Genomic DNA, 23,926 nt, shown 5'->3' on the forward strand with positions numbered 1-23,926 from the left:
CCATGGTCATATTCCATATGACTTTGTGAAAGTTTGTTGCTTGTCATTTCCTGAAGTTTAACGTAAATGTCACTAAGACTATCACTACATTCTCTTTCCACTTATCAATATTCTACAGATCTGATTTCTCCAAAACTTTGTTTTCCACATATCACTAGATCACACAAACTCAGAACAATGAGGTTGCTCTCTTTCCCCGACTCCCCACATCTACTGCATCAACAAGTCCTGTCAGTTCTGCCCCCAAAATATGTCCCTATTCCCTCTTTTTACTGGTACAACTTGAGTCCAGGCTGCCCCCTTCCTGTTCCCTGCTGCAGTAGCTTCCTACTTGGTCTCAATGATTCTATTCTTGACTCCCTGTAATGCATTTTCCAAATAGCAGCTAAAGTGATCTTTTAAAAATGTAGATCAGGTCACATCACTCCTCTAACTTAGAACCTGATGGTGCCTTCCTCTACTTCTTAGAACAAAATTCAACCATCTTGCTGTGGCCTATAAGGACCTATGATGTGTGCCCTGCCCACCTCGCTGACTTGGTCTCATGCCAGTCTCCCTATTCCTTACTATGCTCCAACCATACTGGTTGAGTATCCCACTTGACAGTCATTTCTCTTGCTCTCTTCCCCAACTTTGTCATTCAGGTACCAGCTCAAATGTCCTGTCATGGCTGGTTCACTACCACTTCTTTATTCTAAATTACATTACCTTGTTTTACTTTTGTCACAGCTCTTATTACTATTTAGAATTATAGTATGCATTTATTTATTTACTTGCTCATGGTCTTTCTCTCTCTACCATTAGAAAATAAGCTCCTTGGGGGTGTCTGAGTGGCTCAGTCGATTAAGCATCCAACTCTTGCTTTTGGCTCAGGTCATGATCTCAGGGTCCTGAAATCGAACCCTGCATTGAGCTCTGTGCTCAGCAGGGAGTCTGCTTGGATTCTCTCTTGCACTCTCCCTCTGCCACTCCCCCCACTCATGTGCACGCACGCTCTCTTTCTCTCTAAAATAAATAAATCTAAAAAGAAAAGAAAAGAAGCTCCTTGTATTTCTTGATCACTTTTATCTAGCACTTGGTACACAGAGATATTCACCAATTTTTTCTTTTTCTTTTTTTTTGTTTTTTAGAAGGGGAAGGTCGGGAGGGGGGAGAGAGAATCTTAAGCAGGCTCCATCCCCAGTGGGGAGCCCAACATGGGGCTCAATCTCACAACCCTGAGATCATGACCTGAGCCAAAATCAAGAGTCGGATGCTTAACCAATCAAGCCACCCAGATGCCCTCCCCAATTTTTTTAATGAGTGCTCTGTACTTTTTTTTTTTTTTTTTTGAGACTTATTTATTTGAGAGAGAGAGAGCATGGAGGAGAGGGGCAGAGGGAGAGAGAGTCTTAAGCAGACTCTGTGCCAAATCCAATTTGAGTCCAAAATTCGTATTAACATATTAGCATATTAACATTGACATATTATATTCTTATTTAATTCTTGTTTTAATATTTTATTATAATATATTTAGTCAGATGTTCACCTTCTGAATTGATAACAATAAAATGTGTCATCGTTTTGTCAAGTAAAGCTGAGTGTGCAGAACTATCTGATTTGCCAAGATGTCAGCAGTCTTTAATTTGATTTTTTTTCTTGTGATGAGAATTTTTAAAATCTACTCTCTTACCAACTCTGCTTTGATTCTTTAAATCCTTAAATTTGTTTCCCCTCCTATTAATATCATATTCAGGATTACCTTCTCTACCAGCATTCTTGGATTATTTTGGCTAAGTAAAATAGCAATATCTTTGAATACTACTGCCTTATTAGACTTGCCCAAATGCAGAACATCTTTAGTATGTTCAGTCAAAATGAAAATACTCCTATGTCAAAGTTTCAGCATCATGTAAGGGCTTCTTTGTAACTGCTTGTTGGGTCCATATTTATAACTCAGTGTTAACTAACATAAGTCTTATAACCCTTAGTGGTAGTATTATGCCAGTTGTATTAAATGAGGCATTTGAGATAGTACATTCGCTGGTAACGTGTTCTTTATCTTCTCACGGACATTGGGTAAGGAAGAACAGCCTTCTGGTTAAGAGGATAAACTCTAGCCAGAATGCTTGATGTTACCTTAGACAAGTAACTTAATCTCTCAGCCTCGCGTCTTTTGTTTTGCTTTTTTTTTTCATCAATAAGGAGGCTATTAATAATGTGATGATTATAGGAAGAAATGTTTGAAAGACACATTGAACAATGCCTGGCACACAGCGTGTGCTATGTAATATTTAAGTATGAGTATTACCAATTACTACCCTGGTGACAATTGTCAAAAGTCTTTTCATCAAATAGAAGCATAAGCTAGACCAGAGAGAGTGGGGGCTGGTGATTCTACAGACCAGCTGGAGTAGTCCAGGAGAGCTGGGACGGTCCCAGGGTCTAGACGGTGGATTTGTCACATAAGCACAGCACTGCATGAAGGAAGCATGGCAGGGGGCAACAGGCAAAGTGCTGGTATCAGAGAGGTTTCACATCTTATTGGAGAGATAGGAACTGAGTTGTGGGCACAGTTCAAAGACAGGGATGCTGGTCTAAGAAGCAAGAGAGGCTTGACCTCCTGTGAGTTGAAAGGGAGAGCTTGATCGCAGCAGTAAGAACACCCAGAATCAACGACTGGCATGGAAGAATAAAGTGGGACTGGCAGAAGGTTGCCGTGCAGCTGAGCTCCCAGTCTGATCCTTATGTTCCCCTGACGAGGAGCAGAATTTGACCCAAGGGTTGGGGTGAGCCTCATTGGTAGAAATAACTCTCTGGGTTGCAATCTTAGAACTGTACAAACTATTTTGTTTCCTTGGAGCTTCTGTTGAGAACAGAAAATATGTTGCATGAATCACAGCTTTGATTCGATATGACAGCTTTTTCCTTGAGCACTTGCAGTGCCAGACCTTGGACTTGCTTCTGGGGATTCAGCTCCTCAACTGAACGCTGGAGTTAATGTTATTTACCTTTCAGAGATGTTACAAGAATTGAGTGAAATATTATAGCTAAAACAAATAAATGCCTTACACATAGTGAGCTTTCAATAAATGTTCATTTCTTTCCCTCCACTCCTTCACAAGCAAATGTCTGGACCACTGAAAGAACCTTCTGAAGAGAATTCCAGCCTTTGGTCTCTCTTCCTTCAAGCTATCCTACTAAGTTCTTCAAGGAACAGGTGGACTGTATCAATTCCTTGAGAAAAGCTTTCAGTGATCCTGTCACCCTCGCAGACTGACCTTGAGGGCCCTGCATAACCTCTCCACCCCCACCCAGCTTTACCTTTCACTCCATTACACATGATCTACCCTCTAGTCAAACCGACCTGTCCAGCATTTACCAAAGCTGCCAGTGACAGCCCACTTCCATACCACTCCCTCTTCATTTGAATCTCCCCTTTCTATGCTGAAATCCTACCCACACTTCCAAACAGCCCTTATGCCCTCAACACCATGAAGCCTTCCCTAGATGCCATCTCCACACAAATTACCCCCTTCCTCTGTAGTCCTGTGACACTCCATAGCAGCACTTTTATGCTATTTCTTACCTTATTCCTCACATTTTAATTATGTGTTCATATCTTGTCTCCTAGATTGTAGGTTTCCAAAGGCAATGATTGTATCAAATCTGTCATCCTGTCCCTTCTAGTATCCACTGCCCTGGAGAGATGCTAAGTATATCAAATGGATGAATGAATGCATGAATATCCATGTTTCTATTTTGTATTATTCAGAAGTATTACATTGCTTGTCATAATTTTGTGGGGCTGTTGAATGAGTTTTGGTTTTGCAAACTGAATTATGTCAAGATGCATCGTGTTATGCTTCACTGGTATTATCTACCATAAACACACAGTCTAATGTCATTACATTACATAGGCTTTCGGTGAGATCATTGAATATACTGCCAAGCCCACTGCCCCCTAGACAGAGGCTAGTTCTTAAATACAAAGATAACTTAATCTCTTTGGTTTTAGTCCTAAAAACAGAATCAAGTTTGGTTGACTTTTTCCTTGAGGATCGTTTAGTTCATAAAAAACTGACCTTATAGAGTTCACTTATACAGAACCCTCACATTTGTCTGTTTATATATCTTTCAATGATTGATAATGGCATTTATAAATAGGCTCCCCATATGACTTTATGGAATTTATTTTGCAAGTGTAATGAAAAATATGGAAAACATGTTTATAATATTAAATCAAACCATAGGTTCTGCATAAAGACCCTGAAATTAATGTTCACAGAAAGCAAAAGGAGCTTATTTTATGGTCAGTTTATAATTTTATCAGGTTAAATTTTAAGTATTAGCAGTATACTTAGGTATCAATAAGATTACAACTTGTAGGGTAGAATAATGCCGTCAACCTAGAAGGAATATTGTATCATTTTAATGAGCTTAAATGTCAGAATTTCTGGCACTGTGTCTGGCACATTCTAAGTTTTCCTTTCCTCATCTTGTTGTATACACTGCCTACTCAGGATTCAATTTTGGAAATACACATGTACCCAGATTGTAAAATTTTAATCCACTTTTGGAGTAAAATTGATAATGGATATTTTAATTCTCACACAGATCTGTCATAGTACTTGTTTTTATTCTCGCAATACTGCATTATTCTTGTTTCATATTTATTTTCATTTATGTGTTGCACTAAATTTTTAGATATCTTCATTTGGTATGTGAGATAGGCCAAACTAAATATCATCTTTCCTCAAGGATCTTAAGAGTATAAATAAAGCTTGAGCATTACAATTCAAGACAAACACTAAGGGGGTGGAATCACTGAAGCAATTTAAACAGGGGAAGCAAAGTTAAAGGAGTGAATTGGAAGATAAGTTTGGCGTTGCTAACATACAATGTGGATTAAAGGAAAAGATCTAAAAGCTAAAGTCAGGAATTCCTCTAATGTAAGAAACATCTAGGGTGTACATGAAATTCCTGGTGTTAAAGTTGGAAGAGAAGGATGGGGGGCACCTGGGTGACTCAGTCGGTTAAGCATCTACCTTCGGCTTAGGTCATGATCCCAGGGTCCTGGGATCGAGTCCCACATTGGGTTCCCTGCTCAGTGGGGAGCCTGCTTCTCCCTCTCTCTCTGCTTGCTGCTTTGCCTACTTGTGCTCTTACTCTTCTCTCTCTCTCTGTCAAATAAATAAATAAAATCTTTAAAAAAAAAAAGTCAAAGGAGAAGGAAAGAAAATGTTTAAGTAATTTGAGGAAAAATTGACACAGGTTCACAAAAAGTTTACACGAAAAGAATTAAATAGATACTTAGATTCAGATCTACACCTTCAGAAAATGTGAATATAATTAACAAAATGAGATAAACATCTCTGTCATTTTTATTTCCACTTCATAGCATTTCTCCCCAACAAAGAATTATTTGATATCTTCTCAATCTAGTGTAGGATACTACAATGTATAGACAATGAGGATATAAAGAGATTGATCTGTCCCTACTCTTACAAGGTTTATAATGTACTTGAAAAAAGAGGGCATAATTGCATATGCAAACTCATAAGATAGAATAGCTAAATATAAAGATAGACCCACACATTTATACGGGAAGTATCATGTAATTTGGGGAATTCTGACATCTGAAAAGTAAACCGAATTAATCGGGAACAAAATTTATTTGAGACAAAAGCTGTATGATTTCATAGCACTTTCTCAGTTAAAAAGGCATTTTCCAGCTTGAGAATTTGGTGCAGACTTCTTATATGAAAAAAACATGACTAGAGTCCATAAACGGTATCTTCACAAGGATAACAGGAAGGAAAAAGACAAAAGCAAGCTGTGTCATTTGTTTATTTCTGGTGGAGAAGGAGAACAGTAAGCCAAAGAAATCAGTGCACTCATGTAGGGTTCGTTTTTGTTTATTCAGTTCAAAAGTCAGGGAAATTAGTTTTTAAAGTAACACTAATATGATTATAAAAATCAAATGGAAACCACATTGGAAGAATAATGAAGAAAAAATTACATACTTGGAAACCAAGGAGAATCTAAATGGTTGAGATCTGGATTATTCAATGTGTTATGATCATCTTAGTGTTTTACACCCAGAACTGTGCTAGATGCTTTGCATAAAAACCTCAGTAAATCTCATTTTATTCTGTGAGGTGCGCATTATCCCCACTTTATAAGTGAGGAAACTGAGGCTAGGAGAAATTAACTTGTCTTGATTTATGAAACTTAAAAATGGGAGAGCCAGAATTTTATCCCAGGTCTTCCTGACTCCAAAACCTATGTTTTTTACCCTCTTTGTAAAACGTCGGGATAATAATACCGTGGATGATACATTCGCGTGATAGTGAGCTACTCTTTTGAGAAATGTGGAAAGAAGGAAAATAAAATTATCCTTTTACTTCAGACTATTAAAGCATGAAATCATGAATCTGACCCCAAATACGCAAAATAACCTTAAATAAAGGGACTCCTAGACGCACAAGATGGATTGGATATTAAGATATCTAAAGAAAGAATGTTTCCTTCAGAAGGAAAACTGTTCAGCTCTAGAAGCCTAGGAAGGTCACGGAAGCATTTGTTGGCAGAAGCTCTCCTGGCAGCATCCAAAGAAATGGTGCCCAAGTGTCTGGTTCACCTGGTAGCTAAATCCCCTTCATGGAGACGAATATAGCAGCTGTCAGATCCCTGTGTCTAACATTCAAGTCATCTAACCACCCAAACAACCTCCTAAAACTTTGGCTCCCCAAGCAATCTGTCTACAGAGCGAGTATCATACATTGCTCAGGCCAGCATCGGTATCCAGGCTGCTTGGCAGTTATACATCTCATGGTAAATTAATAACTTGGCATCTGGTTTATATATCTCTAGTGAACTCTGTTGCATGACTCAGCATTCCTAAGTGCTAGGACACCATGGAAATTTTCTGAGGCTGCAAGACCAATGGCCAGATCTTGAATCATGGTGAATCCATCATGCCGAGTACCCTCTTGTAGCACCTGCCTGCCCAGTATGCTGGTCTTTCCCAGATGACGTCTCTGTTGTGCATTGTGTCACAAACATTTCCAAACAAAATTCTACTCTCACTACCACCGTGAAGAGTTGTGAGAAGTAGATAGGATGTATATAAAGCATCCAGTCTTACATAGTTTGGGGCTTAGTAAATTATCATTACAACACACAGTAAATGGTAGCTGCTGTGAGTATCAGCGTTACCATTGTCATCGTCGACTCCATTGATCAAAGAACCTGGACCCAACTGTGTTAGACCAAGAAAGCCCTGTTTTCTGAGAAAGACTTTTTTTTGTATTTATAGCCTGTTGGTGTCCTAACAGTTGTTAGGAATGCGGGTTGTGCCTGTGATTAAGAGCATGCTTTCACTGACAGACTGGTTGCTGTCCCAAAGCTACACGGTCAGCCCCTCCGAGGTAGCCTGTCAGCTACAGTCCTCCAGGCTGCAGGTAGTGGAAACCCCACTGAAGCTGACTTAAAGAAAAATGGGGGGATCTAGTATCAAGCCACAGTGGGGAGTCCTAGAAGCCAAGGGCCGCTGGGCCTCAAAAACGAGGCCAGGAATGGAAGATAGGAACCCAGAGGAGTATTTACACACTATCACTTTTCTCTGCTTCTTTCCCTATGTTTGCTTCATTCTTCCTTTTCAACAAACGAGCTTTCCTCCTGCTTCTCAGGCCAGCTGGTAGTCTCCCCACAATTTCCAGAGCCCAACTCCCAGAGTCACATTTACAAGTCCAACCTCCGGTCCAGTTGCACATTCCTCATCCACCTAGAGGGGTGTCAGGTGCTCTTGGGTCGTTCAACTGTGGCCATGGGGTGGAGTCACATTCACCAACATGGCTGTGAAGTAGGGGTCATTGTGAGCTCGGCAGATACCCCCCAAAAGGGATCCATCCATTCTGTGTCGGATCTCTCTTACTGTTCTCGTTTTGCACTCTGGCTGGTTTGGCCCAACTCATGCCCAGTACTGGCCTCACACTGTCAGCTGCTGCTTTCTGGTCTGACTGAGTCTGAGGGTCTGCACAGCATATTCTGCTCTTCCAAGAGGGAAACCTTTTATATATGGTCTGTGGTGTTAGAGAAGCATCACTGCGGGCAGAGGGTCTCTAGAAAGTCCGCCTCACTAAAAGAACTTGACTCCTTTTTGCTCTGGTTTTTCCAGCTTTTCTCTTTGCAGATATCTGACAGAACTGTTTTCTCTTTCTACATCAAAGGCTGTCTGCATCTGGAGAAAAGCCTCATATCACTCCTTAAATCTTCTCATTGTTCTCTCCTAGCATCCTCCCAAAATATTGATTCAGCAAGCTCTTATATCTTAACTGACACATAGGAAATATTTTCTTGTCCCCCAAACGCTTAAAATCCATACCTTTCTTGGTCAGTCCTTCCTTTTTAAGGCAATGACTATGTAGCACATTTGCAGCTTCGCCCATTCTATACAATCCCAGGTCTAATGATGTGTGAGAGCTTCACATATAAAACCATTTTCTATTTTGAAATCGAGTTTACAATGTGATGCTTCATGCCTGTAGCTTAGTGGTGATTTAATCGTGTTTAGTTTTCTGATACTGTTTTACCTGACATACGTACCCACAAGTGGAACTAAAGCTTCACTAAACCTTATAGTTCGGTGGGTTATTGTTTTTCATAATTACATGGAGAAAATGTTTCAAGTCAGGCAGTGATACTCAGTATTATCCAATAAATTAAAAACCAGACTTTTGCTGCTTTAAACTTGACTTTACAAGCTTCCTGTAATTCTAAAGCACATGTACCTGATGGGCGAAGGTTATGATATTAGCACCTGGTGACACGACATAAAAAAAATCCTTCTGAGAGTTACTTGCAGTCTAATATGATGTGCCTCTTCCACGCACAGCTTAAAAAGAATAAAAGGAAGTGTTCTTGGGTGTTTCTTTTCAGCTGTGTTGGGCGGTTCACTTATAACTGCAAATATGTTCCCAGAATCCCGAGCCTTTTTATTTTATAAGCACCTCCTGCCCACTGGCAGCTGTACTAATGTGTCCCAGAAGGCTTTGCTCCTATCCATCATCTTTAGGAGGGGTGGTCAAAGCCCAGATATGAGATTCATTGTTGTTGAAATGCAGAAAGAAAAAAAAAAAAAGTCTTGGGGGCTTTAGAGAAGTAAGAGGCAGAGCCAGAGTCTTAGGAAATAAGGGAAAAGCAAAAGTCCTGTGTACCCAGTGGACACAGTAATAAATGGTTCTGAATGATGGGTCACAGGGCTGGATCGACTACTAAGTGTTCCGCATCCAGAAGCATTGCCTCCTTTTTTGGACAAGAAGGGAGGAAACTAAAATAGAGTATTCCCTGAGTACACTTTTAATCATTCTGTCTTTGTGGTGTTGTAAAAGTAGGAAAAAGGGATCTAGGGATATATTGAAAAGAGCTCTGCTTGAAAATTTTGATGTTAACACAGGAAATACAGGTAAAAGGACCTAGGTTAGGGCCATGAGAGGTGCAAAGGACGACGGGGTTCTAGTTCTGCTCTCAAGGCATCGCTAGTCTTTTAGGAAAGGTAGTAAGTACGTGAAATGAGGCAAGGTAGAACTGTGAAGTGCCACAGAAGAAACACAGAAAACGTGCCTTTTTAAACAAGGAGAGCTTACATCAGCCTGGAAACATCGGGAAAAGACTTCATAGAGGAAATGGCAATTGAAGGACTCCCTGAAGGCTGAGGAGGGTCTCAACATAAGATGAAGGGAAAGGGGATATGAAGAAAAAATCAGTCTGGGCACAATTGCAGAATTGAATAAGAGAAGACATGACTTATATCTGGGAGGTGGCAAATAATCTGGTTTGACTAGCATAGGTTATACAAATGAGGGATTTGTGGAAGGGTGGTAAGCGGCAGACATGCGTTTTTTGGTCCATGTCCTTTCCATGGAGGGAAAGAGGAAGGCAACACATTTACTGTAAGCCTAGTATGTACCAGGCACCGAACTTGTCCTTTTATATGTCGTGTCCCAGTGATCTGCACTATGATGCTGCATGGTAGGTACGGTTGTCTGTACTTTAGAGCTAAGATAACTCCGGTTCTGAGAAGTCATATAATTTCCCCAATAGCGCAAAGCAAGTAAGGAGCTAAAACCAGGACTCAAAGCTAGGTTTGTATGAATTTTTTTCTTCTGTGTTGTGTACCTTGACTCCTTTTAGATGGAGTTGATTTTGATTCAGTAGGCATTGGAGAACCCTTGGCAGTCCAGGCCTTTAGGTAAATTGATTTAGAAATCTCGTAAAGAGTAGAATGTAGAAAGAAGAGCCCAAACGTGAGAAGACCTGCTGGGGGTCTCAGGGAGGAGACAACAGAGGCTATAAGCTGGAGCAGGATCAGAGGGCAGGGGTGTGAGGAAAAAGAAGTGAATGGAGGAGACGCTGTAGAGAAAGACTCTACGTTCTGGGCAACTGATAGGGTAGTTTAATGACAGGGAGTAAGAGAAGTCCTAGATGACTGCTAGATTTAAGATCAATAGGCAGTGTGATGAGACTGTTTACAAAATTTTTAGAAAAGAGTGTGTCGTGCTGGGCACTATTCACTGTGCTGAAGGCACTATTCAGAAATAGTGAAATCAGCTCTGCAGAGGTGAATGTTCTCCCCTTATTACAGGCAAGAAATCTGAGAATCTAAAAAATTAAATGAGTTGCCATGGGCTGCTTCTCCCTGAAAAGTGTGTGAATGAACATGCAACATAGATTTAACATGCAATTTCAAGATACTTTATAGATTATAGATTCCTATAAAGTCTTTATGAATCCTTGAGGAGGAATCCCAGCAACAGAGGAAAAACACTGTCAGAGCTACTGAGATCTGTGTCAGTTAGGGTTAGGTTCAGATATGCAAGACAGAAAATGCCAACTGACAGCAACTTAAGCAAAACCGATGTTTCTTTTCCTGTCACACGTGAGAACCGTCTGCAGGTAGGCAGGCTGGGACTGTCGGTATCTCTACAAGTCCTGAGGGTCCAGGCATCTTCCTGCCTTCTGCTGCTTTTCTGTCCCCAGGCCCTTGCTTTTCCTTCATGGTCCAACATGGCTGTGTAAGCTCTAAGCAGCTTGTCCCCATTCCAGCCACGAGAAGACAAAGGGAACAAAACAGAGCGTGCTTCCTCCCTTTAAGGATATTTTTTGGAACCCACACTCTGCACACTGTGCTGCCAGCATCCCAGAGTCCCCAACTGGGTCACCTGGCCACGCCGAGTGTAAGGGGAATTGGGGACTCATTTGCCGAGGAAGAAGGGAAGGAGAGCTAGTGAGGCACGACAAGCAGTCCTGCTGGCACCACCCGCTGTGACTCCCAGGGGTCCCCCCTGCTGTGCTGGCCAGCCCTGGGGCCCACTCCCACTTCTGGCCTGCTGGGGAGTCAGTGTTCCGTCTGTGAGGCAGTGGAGAACTCGCTTTCTAGTTCACTAGTGAGCTGTCTGCTGAAGCAGAATTTGTAGAGAAAACTGAAAAAGTGAATGAGATTTTAGATAGATACATAGGTAGATGATAGATGATAGATAGATAGATAGATAGATAGATAGATAGATAGATAGATAGACAGATAGAGTAGGTAGATCGTTTGAAATGCTAGCATTCCTAGCCCTTCAAAAACAAGAGATAGGGAAGGAATCTGTCAATAAGACATGCTTTTAAAATAAATGGAAAACATTTGCAAACTGGAAGAATAGTGAAGTCATTTTTGTCCTGTCACTTTATTTGGTGATAGAAATTTTATTTGTTTCTCTTTTCCTATTAAATACTGTTGCATTAAAAAGTCGGGGAAGCATTTCCTTCTGGCAACAAAGAACTATGCCTAGCAATCAATGTGTTTGATGTTTACTGCTCAGCATGAAACATGTTTACTGCTCAGTATGAAAAATGTTTCATCTAAAAAAAAGAAAGGATAGTAAATATGAATGGATGGTCTGTTATCATCTTTTTATGAATTATCCTCCCCCAATAGAAGTATTTTTGCCCTGTGAAAGTCACATTAAACCCATTATTCATAAAGTATAAATTATTTCTTAAAAGCTACATTGTTGAGGAGAAATGAAATATACAGAAGGAAAAAAGTACAGAGAGGCAATATAGCCCATTTGTTAAGAACAAAGATTCTGGAACTGAAGTAGCTGGGTCCAGAGCCAAGTACCTTGGGCAAGATACATAACTTTTCTGTGCATCAGCTTCCTTATATATAAATTAGGCATGATAATAGTCCATACCTCTTTGAGTTGCTAGGAAAAATAAATGTCACTAGACGTAAAAAGCACTTACAATAGTTTATTCCACATAGTGCTTTATAAATGTTAGCAATTATTGCTTTCCTCTAAGAGCTTACCATCTCCAGGTGCCAATTTGCCTCTTGTTCTGCCCTAGATTTTGAATGTTGGAGAAAAACTGAATTTTTATTACAAACTATAAATTCTCTATCCCTTTACCCATCCTTTTCATAAAGGCATTGGCCTGAAAATTCATTTTTGTCATACATTTTCAACCATGCATGCCTTCCATTTTTTTACTCAGCTCCTAGTTAGGAAAAAAGAAATTAAACTTGAGAACCTTATATGTTTTGTAGCAACGTCTTTAAATAGTACATCAAAATTAAGAATCTTGGTTCTCTTATGCTGCTGGCACTTTTCTTAGGAGCTTTACTGAGATACAATTCACATACCATACACTTCACCCATGTGAACGGTATCATGCACTGGTTCTTAATCTCTTCACAGACTTGTTCAATCATCACCACAATCAGTTTCAAAGCATTTTCATCATCTCAAAAAGAAACCTAGTGCCCTATAGCCATTACACTCCAGTCTCCCTAACCCCCAGCCCTAAACAACCACTAATTTATTTTCTGTGTCTACATATTTATCTATTCTGGACATTTTGTATGAATGGAATCATATAATTTGTGGTCTTTTGTGACTGGCTTCTGTTATTTAGCATGATGTTTTTGCAGTTCACCCATGTTGTATCATAGATCAGTATTTCATTCCTTTTTGTTGTCAAATAATATTCCATTGTGTGGTTAAACCACATCTTACTTACCATTCATCAGTTAAGGACATTTGAATGTTAGCACTTCGTGAATCCTCATCTGCTTTATTTAGCCTCTGTTCTGTCCTACAAACTTGGACCAAAGGTGATGATGATGATTAATAATATTTACAAGGTGTTCTTATAAGCATTCTTTCAAAGAGCTTACAGTCCAAGCTTAATGAAACAAATACATCAGCAACTATCACCCAGCATTGTGCAGTAAGTTTTAATGAAAGTGCAGAGAAAGAAGTTAACATAGTAGTTGATGAGTTTGAAAAGTAGGCTGAAAGCCAGATAGTGGAGGGTTTTCAGTGACATTCTGAGACATTAAATACTTTATTCTGTGAGAGTGGCCATTAAGGGTATCGAGCTGAGTAACAACCATGGCTGATTACAGCGGGAAAGATGAATTAGAGACTAGAGGTTGGGCTGCCTGGAGGCCTATTCAGAGCACAATCACACAGCAATAATGAGAATGACAGTTGGAATGGGAAGGAGGAAATGCATGTAAGAGAGAGACATCTGGAGGTAGAATAAATAGATTTCGATGTCCTGATGCAGACAACAGTAGGAGGGGAAAATTAAATGACTCTAGCCTGAGTGACTGGATAGATGGAATACTATTAATGGGGACTGGAAATGCCAGAGAAGAAATGGGGTAGTCTAGGGTTGTAGAAGAGATACTAAGCTCTGCGTTGAATACTTAAAATGTACGATGTTAGAGGACTAATTATGATGAAATGCCTACCACAAGTTTGGGAATGTAGGAAGCCAATTCAGGAAAGTGTCAGGTTATTTAAGAAATGGTTTAGCAAGGGCGCCTGGGTGGCTCAGTCGGTAAAGCGACTGCCTTCGGCTCAGGTCGTGATCCTGGAGTCCCGGGATCGAGTCCCGCATCGGGCTCCCTGCTCAGCGGGGAGTCTGCTTCTCCCTCTGACCCTCTTACCTCTCATGCTCTCTCTCATTCTCTCTCTCAAATAAATAAATAAAATCTTTAAAAAAAAAAAAAAAAGAAATGGTTTAGCAAATCATCTCCATAGAAGTAAAAATTGAAGCCATGAAAGTGAAATAGGAAAAAGTCACACAGAGAGACTCTGGGTGAAGAGCTTAAAGATAAGAGCACTGAAAATAGAACCATGAGAAATCTCACTGTGTCCAGTAAATAAATAGTAGGTTAAGAATTGTGGTGGCTTGAATAGTGTTCCCCCCCCCCAAAATTCATTTCTACCCAGAACCTCAGAATGTGACTTTATTTGGAAATAAGGTTTTTGCAACTGTAATTAAGTTACAGTGAAGTCATACTAGATTAGAGTGGGCCATAAGCCAATGATTGGTATCCTTATAAGTAGAGGGGAATTTGGACAGAGACAAATACAGGGGGAAAGGCCATGTGAAGACAGAGGCAGAGGTTGAGGTGATACAGCCACATGCCAAGGAATACCAGGGATTGCCAGGAGCCACCAGAAACTGGGAAAAGGCAATGAAGGATTCTTCCCTAGAGTCTTCAGTGGACCATGGCCCTGCCGACACCTTGAGTTTGGACTTCTGGCCTCTACAACTGTAAGAGAATAAATTCCTGGGGGTTTTTGTTGTTGTTGTTGTTGTATAAAGATTTATTTATTTTTGTTTTAGAGAGAGTGCACGAGCAGGGGGAAAGGCAGAGGGAGAGGCAGAGGGAGAGAAGCAGACTCCCAGCTGAGTGCAGAGACCGATGTGGGGCACGATCTCACAACCCCAAGACCATGACCTGAGCTGAACTCAAGAGTCAGTCGCTTAACCAACTGATGCCCCAAATTTCTTTTGTTTTAAACCAGCAGGTTTGTGGTAATTTGGTATGGAAGCTTCAGGAAACTCATACAGCAATCAACAAAGAAGTGGTCAGAGAGAAAGGCCTAGGAGACAACAGTGTCAGCAAATCCAGGCATAGTGAAAAGTTTAAGAAGCGTGGGGGATTCAGCAGTATCATGACTACTAACAGAGTACATCGTGGACTGGAAAAAAAGAAAGCTGTGAATTTGACAACTTGAGGTCACTGTTGACGTAGAAGCTAATTTAGTCACCAAGGCACCATGGCAGAGCCATTTCCCTACAATATCCCATCTCCTTCTTGGGTTCTATGCTTGGGTCATGTTGGGTTTAACTGTTTGACACTCGGATGACACCATAAGCTCCATGAGAACAGGGCCCTGTTCCTCATTCATCAGTGTTTCCCAGTTTCCTAGAGACTGGAACATAGTAGCTGCTCGGTATTCACGGGGAAGGAATTGAAGGATAGAGAGAAGCTAGAAATGAGAAAAAAAGTTATTAATTTAGTTTATGCTTGATTCTATGGAGGAAGTTATTGGTAGGAGGTCTTCTAATTAGAGAGTTGAGTGATAAGATTCATTCTTTAGAGATAGAAGATACTAGAGATAAGATGTTGGTTCTTTAAAAATGTCATGAGAGGGTCGCCTGGGTGGCTCAGTCGGTTAAGCGTCTGCCTTCGGCTCAAGTCATTACCCCAGGGTCCTGGGATCAAGCCCCGCATTGGGCTCCCTGCTCAGCGGGGAGTCTGCTTCTCCCTCTCCCACTCCCCCTGCTGTGTTCCCTCTCTCACTGTGTCTCTCTCTGTCAAATAAATAAATAAAATCTTAATAAATAAATAAATAAAAATTAAAACGTCATGAGATAACAAATGACAAGGCCTAAGTTTTGGTCTGTATCATCCATATGCTGTTGTATACTAGCCAACAAACTTTGATAAGCAGTAGCATGCCTAGAACAAAAAAGCGAAATTGGAAAAAGACCCTACAGTTTCAGGATGGGAAGAGGTAATTTTTTTACTTTTCTTCCCCCCCTCATTTATTATATTCCTATTTAGTGCAATCCATAGTGCTAAAAGCATTATATCATAATCTCACTTAATCCTCGCAATGCTATAAGAACTATTACCGTTCCCATTTTACAGATGAGGAAACTAAGGCCCAAAGAGATTAAAAACTTTCCCAAGGGCATACCACTGCTGAATAGCAAAGGGAGGATCCTTTCTCAGGCTTTTGATTCTAGAATCTACATTCTTAACTACAGGGATGGAGATACTGTAGATTGGTGGGAAAAATCGATGTCATATTGATTTGGAGGTACTTCAGGGGGTCCTCTTGAAGATGTCCTTCGTGAAACACAGTTTCACATATAATCAGTGTTTCTTAAATATTGCCTGTCTGTGGGATGGTCCAAAGCAGCAGCTTCCTCCAAACACAGACTCTTTGAAAACACCTTATTTTCCATTCAGATTCTATATTCTACTCTATAATGCATTTTTATTAACTTTACTCTTATAAAAGAGTGTTCTATGTCATTTTCTACACTTTTCATTAATGGGAGAGATCCTCTTGCATTTGATGAAGTTGACCTAAGCCAGAGCATGTGTCAGACAGTTTCACTGCCTCAGTGTCACAACGTTTTGAAAGCCTAGACTTACGTAAATAAGTAACTGCAGATGGCAACCATTTTTTCACTGCTCTATCAGCCACATAGTGGTGAATCACGGAGTGGAGATCTCAGAATGCTGCCAAAAGCAGCTAAATAGTATGTTGGTTTTCGGTTACTTATTAGAAGGAATTTTGGTAAGTGTGTTTTCTTGTTAACAGTTCTCTTGTCTGTTGGACTGGAATGGTTTGCTTACCTGTAGTACAGGAGACAGCCTCTTTGAATTATCTCAAGGAAATAATACTCATCAAAGGGCATTTTCAGTGAAGAGAGATGACTGATGTGGTTCTTTGCTTTTGTGAGTGTTGCCGTATTTAAACTGAACCAGGATTCTCAAAGGACTCATTTTCACCACAACCAACTTCCTTAACACACTCTCAAACTTCATTTTACTGCAGTGATCTTGCCATGTACATAGAGTGCATTCAGTTTTATATTTGTTGATTGAAAAATATTTAGCCTTAGGAAAATATTTGCTACATAAGTCAACTTTGAACCATTCTTTGAAAATAGACAATAATTCCGTTAATCTTACCCATATTTTCACCCTTTATCATGACCTCTTTTTTTTCTTCTGTGAAGAGAAATCAGTTCCAAACATTGACTAGTAGCTTTTTCTCTTTAGCTGAGTCACAGTATATCTGTGTAAAATAGCAAGTTTTCAAACTTGCTTCCTATTTCATTAAAAGTTTATCTTAAAAGATGAGCACTCAAGTTAGTGATTTTTTTAATCTTTTTTTAAAACTATTAAGCACATTAAGAAAATTCAGATCTAAACTTGATGTAAGGTACTCTTAGTAATTGTTGTAGTGTGTTTAGTATATTCAGAATTTAAAAATGGTCTTCAAAAATCAACTTTCCCACAGCTTCTCCTGTTGTAGATTAGGCTCCGTCTAGATACACAACCCTTCGTTTGTTCCCAAGCAATACTTTGATCTCTTAAAATTTATATATAGTGTTGAAACTCGTTAGTAGTTATTTTATTATGACTATAAAATAGACCTTCCTAAATATATAATATTGATATAGTCAACATAGACCAATAAAATGACTAAATCACTAATGCCAGTGCTATCATCTGGTGGTAGGGAAAGAACCTCAGTCTATCAAGCAATTATTCAAATATGTATTGTGAGTATATTAAAATGTATCATTTGATAGTGCCATTGATGGCACTTTTTGTATTGAGGTATGATTAACACATAACATTATATTAGTTTCAGGCATATAACATGATTTGATAGTTGTATATATTGCTAAATGATCAGCATAAATCTAGTTAATGTCTGTCACCGTACATAGTTCAAAAAAATTTGGTGTATGTGATGAAAACTTCTAAGATCTACTCTCTTAGCGACTTTCAAATATGCCACACAGTATTAACTCTAGTCACCATGCTGCGCATTTCATCCCCATGACATACTTATTGTATAACTGGAAATTTGTATCTTTTAACCCTTTTGCCCATTTTGCCCACCCCCACGCTTGCCTCTGACAACCACCAGTCCATTCTGTGAACTCGGTTTTATGGTTTGCTTGTTTGTTTTTAGACTCTACATATAAGTGAAATCATATGGCATTTGTCTTTCTCTGACTCATTTCACTTAGCATAATGCCCTCAGAGTATGTCCATGTTGTCACAAATGACAAGATTTCATTCTCTTTGATGGCCGAATATTTTTCCATCGTGTATATATACCACATTTTCTTTGTTCATCCATCTATGGACACTTAGGTTGTTTCCATATCTTGGCCACTGTAAATAATGGGGCAGTGAACATAGGGTGCATATATCTTTTCGAGTTAGTGTTTTCTTTTTCTTCAGATAATATACCAAGTAGTGGAATTACTAGATCATATGGTAATTATATTTTTAATTTTTTGAGGAACCTCCATACTATTTTCCATAGAGGCTGTACCTATTTATATTCCCACCAACAGTACATGAGGGTTTCCTTTCTTCCACATCCTCAACAACACTTGTAATTTCTTGTGTTTTGGATAATAGCCATTCTAACAGATATGAGGTGATATCTCACTGTGGTTTTGGTTTCATTTCCCTGGTGATGAGTGATGTCAAGTATCTTTCCATCTGCCTGTTCCCCATCTGTATGTCTTCTTTGGAAAAATGTCTATTCAGGCTTCTGCCCATTTTTTAATTGGATTATTTGGTTTTTTTGTTAGTGAGCTTATATGAGTTCTTTATATATTTTAGATTTTAACCCCTTACTGGATATATGATTTGCAAGTATTTTCTCCCATGAAGGCACTTTTTTCCCCTTCTTCCTTTTTTTCTTTTGATTTAAGACAAATACGACCTTTTCTAAAATATTAGTATGGCTTTATCAGTTATTTCTGCTATATGAGCTCCATCTTCTAACATGATTCCTAAATTGATTTTGAAGGAAGCTTCAAACAATTTTCTAAAATTCTTAATTGGTATGCTTATTATATTATTCCTGAAAAAGAAATCTATCATTCGATAAATTTTAGTTGGGAAAAAAAACCCTGATTATTCCCTTTGAAAAAAATTCAAAGTTTCTGTATTTCAAATATACAAAATGGAGAGAATACTTTAATAAATTCTACATGTCTTTCACACATCTTTAGTAATTGTCAGTATCCTTTTGTCCATGTTACGTCTGTTCCCCTCAGCATTTCTTGTTGATGCTGATATTGTTTTTCTGGAATATTTTTCTTAAAGTCCCAGTTGTCATATCATTCACCCATAAAGACTTCAGTAAGCATTGCTAACAGGTAAATATATTTAAATATAACTTAAATATCTTTATCATAGCCAACAAAATTAACAATAATTCCTTCTTATCATATAATTGTCTATATTTAGTTCTCCTCTCTTATCTCAAAAATATTTTTTAGAGTTGGTTTGTTTGAATCAAGATCCCACTGAGGTCCACACATTGTTTGATCAATATAGTTTTTACATATATATCAGTTCCCTCTCTAATTTTTTTCTCCCCTATGTCATTTATTTGTTGAAAACCCTGGATCATTTGACCTATAGAATTTTCTAGGGGCACCTGGGTGGCTCAGATGGTTAAGCATCTGCCTTCAGCTCAGGTCATGATCACAGGGTCCTGGGATCAAGCCCCACATCAGGCTCCCTGCTCAGTGCAGAGCCTGCTTCTCCCTCTCCTCTGCCATTCCCTCTGCTTGTGCTCTCTGGCTCTATCTCTCTGTCAAATAAATAAAATCTTTAAAAAAAAAAAAAGGATTTTCTAAATTTTGGATTTTGACTCACAATTTATCTTTATAATACTGTTTAAATTTTGTTTTCTGTGTATTTTCTGTAAGCTAGTAGTTGTTATGGTGGCTTAATTATATTTCAGTTGTATGTTTTTTTTTTTTTTTTAAAGATTTTATTTATTTATTTGACAGAGAGAGACACAGCAAGAGAGGGAACACAAGCAAGGGGAGTGGGAGTGGGAGAGGGAGAAGCAGGCTTCCTGCGGAGCAGAGAGCCCGATGCGGGGCTCGATCCCCAGACCCTGGGATCATGACCTGAGCCGAAGGCAGACGCTTAACGACTGAGCCACCCAGGCGGCCCTGTTTTTTGTTTTTATTTTAAAGAATACCGGCCAGGGGACACAATATTCCCTCCATTGCATCACAAGCCAGAGGCACATGTGTCTGCTTATTTCACTTCTGGTGATGTTAAAATTGATCAGACGGTATCAGTCTGATCCATCATTATCAAGTCCTCTGTCAACCTTTTACACATTGAGTGTTCCATAGTTTGTCAGCATAGTTTCTCCAGCCCACAGAAATTAAATTCACTGATTCATTCTTCACTAAGAGGGAAGAGGCAGCGTGCATTTATTGGACAATTTCTGCGTGCCAGAAATTTTGCTGGGCAGTTTACCTACATTCTTTCATTTGCTCTTCCCAAAATCTTAGGTCTTCCGTATTGTCATGAGAGTTTCATAGGTAAAGAAACTACAAGTAGAATTTACTCAAGGTCATATAGCTAGTAAGGGAACCCAGTTATGCTAGTTGTTGTTTTTATTAAAAATTAACCTAGAAAATAGTAATTCTCATTTATATGTAGAGGTAGATAAAATAGATTAAAGCTAAAGACCAAACTTAATGAGAATGGCAATGTCTACAGCATTTGTATTCCTATCAGTAAAATGATGGTACTGTCGTGTAAGCTAAGTACTTCCTGTTGCCCAGTTCTGTACCACTGGAGCCCAGCAACTAATTTCTCTCAGTCTTAAATATCCCTTTAATGGATTAAACATATAAGCTGTATGGTAGTTCATCTTATGGAAAGCTATGATGTCTGCCAAATAACATTTTTATAAAATGAAAACTGTATCGTAAAGCATTTCTAATAGTGAGGCATGTTAAGCACTCCAGTGTTGATGAGAGAAATCTTGAAATCTTTTCTACATGTCTTTAAACATCATTTGTCTTCACGGTTTGGGGTTAGTGTCCAGAGCAGCAAGTTGATGTCTATATGACCTCCCAAAGTCCTTTGCAATCCTGCGATTCTCACACTGATGAATTCAAACAGGAAAGGATTATTGGGCCAAAACTCAGAGTATCTTCAGAGCCAGAATGTAGGAAAAGTTACAAAATACAGATGTCTGTCAGGGATGAGGTCCAAAGGGAGAAGCAGGCCAGAAGTTAGAAATAGATATGTTTTTGTACCAAAAAAAAAAAAAAAAAGGCTTTGAATTTGGCTTTTAGCCAAAGGAATTTTTTTAAATACTTAGATGAAACTATTAAGCTATAATATTCAGTTGAGATATAATAAAGTCCTAGGGTTGAGGATATATACTTGGGAAAAAATCATAGTTCATTATATTCAAGGAAACTCAGACCAACTCTCAGTTCCTCAGGCTTGTGCCAGGTTGTACCTTTTAGAGAATCTATAATCCTATATTTTTCAGTCATGGGCAAAATCATCCTGATGCCTTTTGAAATTGTCAGCTTTTGCATATCAAGAATTACAAATGAGGGGCGCCTGGGTGGCTCAGTCATTAAGCATCTGCCTTCAGCTCGGGTCATGATCCCAGGGTCCTGCTTCACGGGGAGCCTGCTTCTCCCTCTCCTACTCCCCTGCTTGTGTTCCCTCTCTCGCAGTGTCTCTCTCTGTCAGATAAACAAATAAAATATTTTTTTAAAAAACTATAAATGAAAAAGCCTTTAAATATTGTATAATCATGGAAGATATGGCAAAAATGTTTATACCTTTTAACCCTAAAAATAAGCCATCCTCTTTTTTTTTTTTGATGGAAAACTATAAAATTAATACCATCTATTTTAATTGTTTACTAAAATTTTAAGAGCTGCTTTTATTAGGGAATATAAAAGAATTTGTTCTTTGTGGGTTTGTTTGGTTTTTTTTTACTTTTTTAAGAGTGACATGTTCCAAGAATACTTTTTTTCCCTTGGGCCACAGGGTCAGAGGAAGAAGATCATAATGGGGAACACCCACGAAGGTGATGATCATTCTCTGTAAATATAAAAATTGACCTACGGGCACAACTATTTGTTGGGTCTTTTTTTTTTTTTTAAACCCCTGTCCGTAGTATTTATTAGTTTTCTATGTTATGTGTTTTTCTTTCCGTGAATCTTATAGAAAAATTTGCCACACGAAGCCTGTGATGTACCCCTAAACAGCAAATTAGGTGTCTGTGGCTTTTATTCTAGTCTATGATGTGTTATGAATTTAACTAAATTGTCTTAAAAAGCATTCCCAAAACTCATCTTTTCCACATTACATTCTTTCTACATGATGATTCGCTTAACAGGACATAGGTCACCACCAAATAATGGTGGTCAGTACAGCCAGAAATTCTATCTGCAAATTTATGAAGAAAGAGCCAGTCATTCTAGCCTAGGAAATCTGCCTCTCTGTAGATTTTCTAAGAGATGATTTCACAAGACTTAGAAAATTATGGGTATCTATGAGAGCCTTCTTTGTTCCCTTAGCCACCTGAAACCTGAAAACAAACCAAGTGAACAGAGCTGTGGTCTGATATGTTTGGTTGGTATGTAAATACACATATTTTCTAACACCCTGTGGCTGTTCTTAATGGTAATCAGAGAAGTGTAAGGTTAAGAGCGATTGGACTAAACTACTGTAAGTCATTATTTCAGGCAAATTTGACATGACAGATAATAGGAAAAGAATCGTAATCAGTGTCAAAGGCATTCATGTTTTCTTGTAAGGGTCTATATATCATAGATATGCCTGACTCCTTTTCTTTTGCATTCCACTTTGGGGCTATAGTATTGAGGTGGTCGTTTGAGAACATGATTGTCTTAGAAATCTATACAGTCTACTCAAGTTTGCTTTATCAGAGTTGAACATGTATTTTCAAATTCCAAGTAGTTTTATGTGCTGTGAACAAAATTTATTTACATATCTAATAACACAAAAATTAATGCTTCCTGATTTTCAAGTTTATATTCAAATACATTTTATCCATTTTTTAAAATAGATTCTCCCCAGTGGTTTGTGCCAATTACATTGTCACTTCTTATCAGCTGGATTTATGTATATCTGAAATACAACACTTCACATTTAATTTAATGGTATGAATTTTGTATTCATTTATAATGTAATATTTCCAGGTAGGGAATGTCTTAAGTTGAATCTTGAAAAGATAAAACAAATCTTGTACATGTATGGATTTGTTTTTATATGTTCATTTCTTTTTTTTTTTTTTCAAGATTTTATTTATTTATTTGACAGAGAGAGAGATAGCAAGAGCAGGAACACAAGCAGGGGGAATGGGAGAAGGAGAAGTAGGCTTCTTGCCGAGCAGGGAGCCCGATGTGGGACTCGATCCCAGGATCCTGGGATCATGACCTGAGCCGAAGGCAGATGCTTAACGACTGAGCCACCCAGGCGCCCTATATGTTCATTTCTTGATCCTTCTTCGAGGAAGCCTTCCCTGATATTTTTTGTCTCCATGCAGGCTGGGAATGTTGCCCCTCTTTAGAACATCCATATTACCCCGGGCCTACGTATATTACTGATTCCTTCCTTTACTTTGGGCTTCTTAAGGGCAGAGTTTGTATGATATTTATCTTTGACTTCCAGTACCTGTCATAGTACTAGGTGGGTATTGACTGTGACTGAGCGAAAGGCTAAGATAAAATAGAGTAAGATTAGCTTAATGCATCGAGACGGTCTCCTCAAAGTAATTGCCAAAGTAAGGCCCTGCCTGCATATTCATTGTAGTCTGGGCTTTACATGCTATTGTCATGATCTGTTTGGTAGATCTGTGAAGGCTACTGAATGAGCAGGCTGAAGACAAGGAGACCCTTGCAATATTTTTGGTAAAAGTTTTGAACAAAGAGAGTAGCAGCTAGAATTATGTGCTTATTCTGCACAGAGTTCCATTGAGGAGAGGCAGGAAGTTACAATGGTATCCAAGCT

General features: G+C 38.9%; 1 protein-coding gene and 1 long non-coding RNA gene across 3 annotated transcripts in view; both read left to right on the plus strand.

Moving 5' to 3' along the window:
- The window catches only part of VPS13B (vacuolar protein sorting 13 homolog B), a 767,339-nt gene that overhangs the window by 623,471 nt on the left and 119,942 nt on the right, over window positions 1-23,926 (plus strand). The gene's annotated exons all lie outside the window — the stretch shown is intronic.
- Window positions 14,564-23,005, plus strand: LOC118015067. Its single transcript, XR_004680513.1, has 3 exons — window positions 14,564-14,601; window positions 21,938-21,977; window positions 22,983-23,005. It is a non-coding gene; the product is annotated as an uncharacterized LOC118015067 (long non-coding RNA).

This window comes from Mirounga leonina, unplaced genomic scaffold (assembly GCF_011800145.1).
Source record: "Mirounga leonina isolate KUSES-001 unplaced genomic scaffold, KU_Mleo_1.0 Mir_165, whole genome shotgun sequence".
NCBI classification, from domain to species: domain Eukaryota; kingdom Metazoa; phylum Chordata; class Mammalia; order Carnivora; family Phocidae; genus Mirounga; species Mirounga leonina.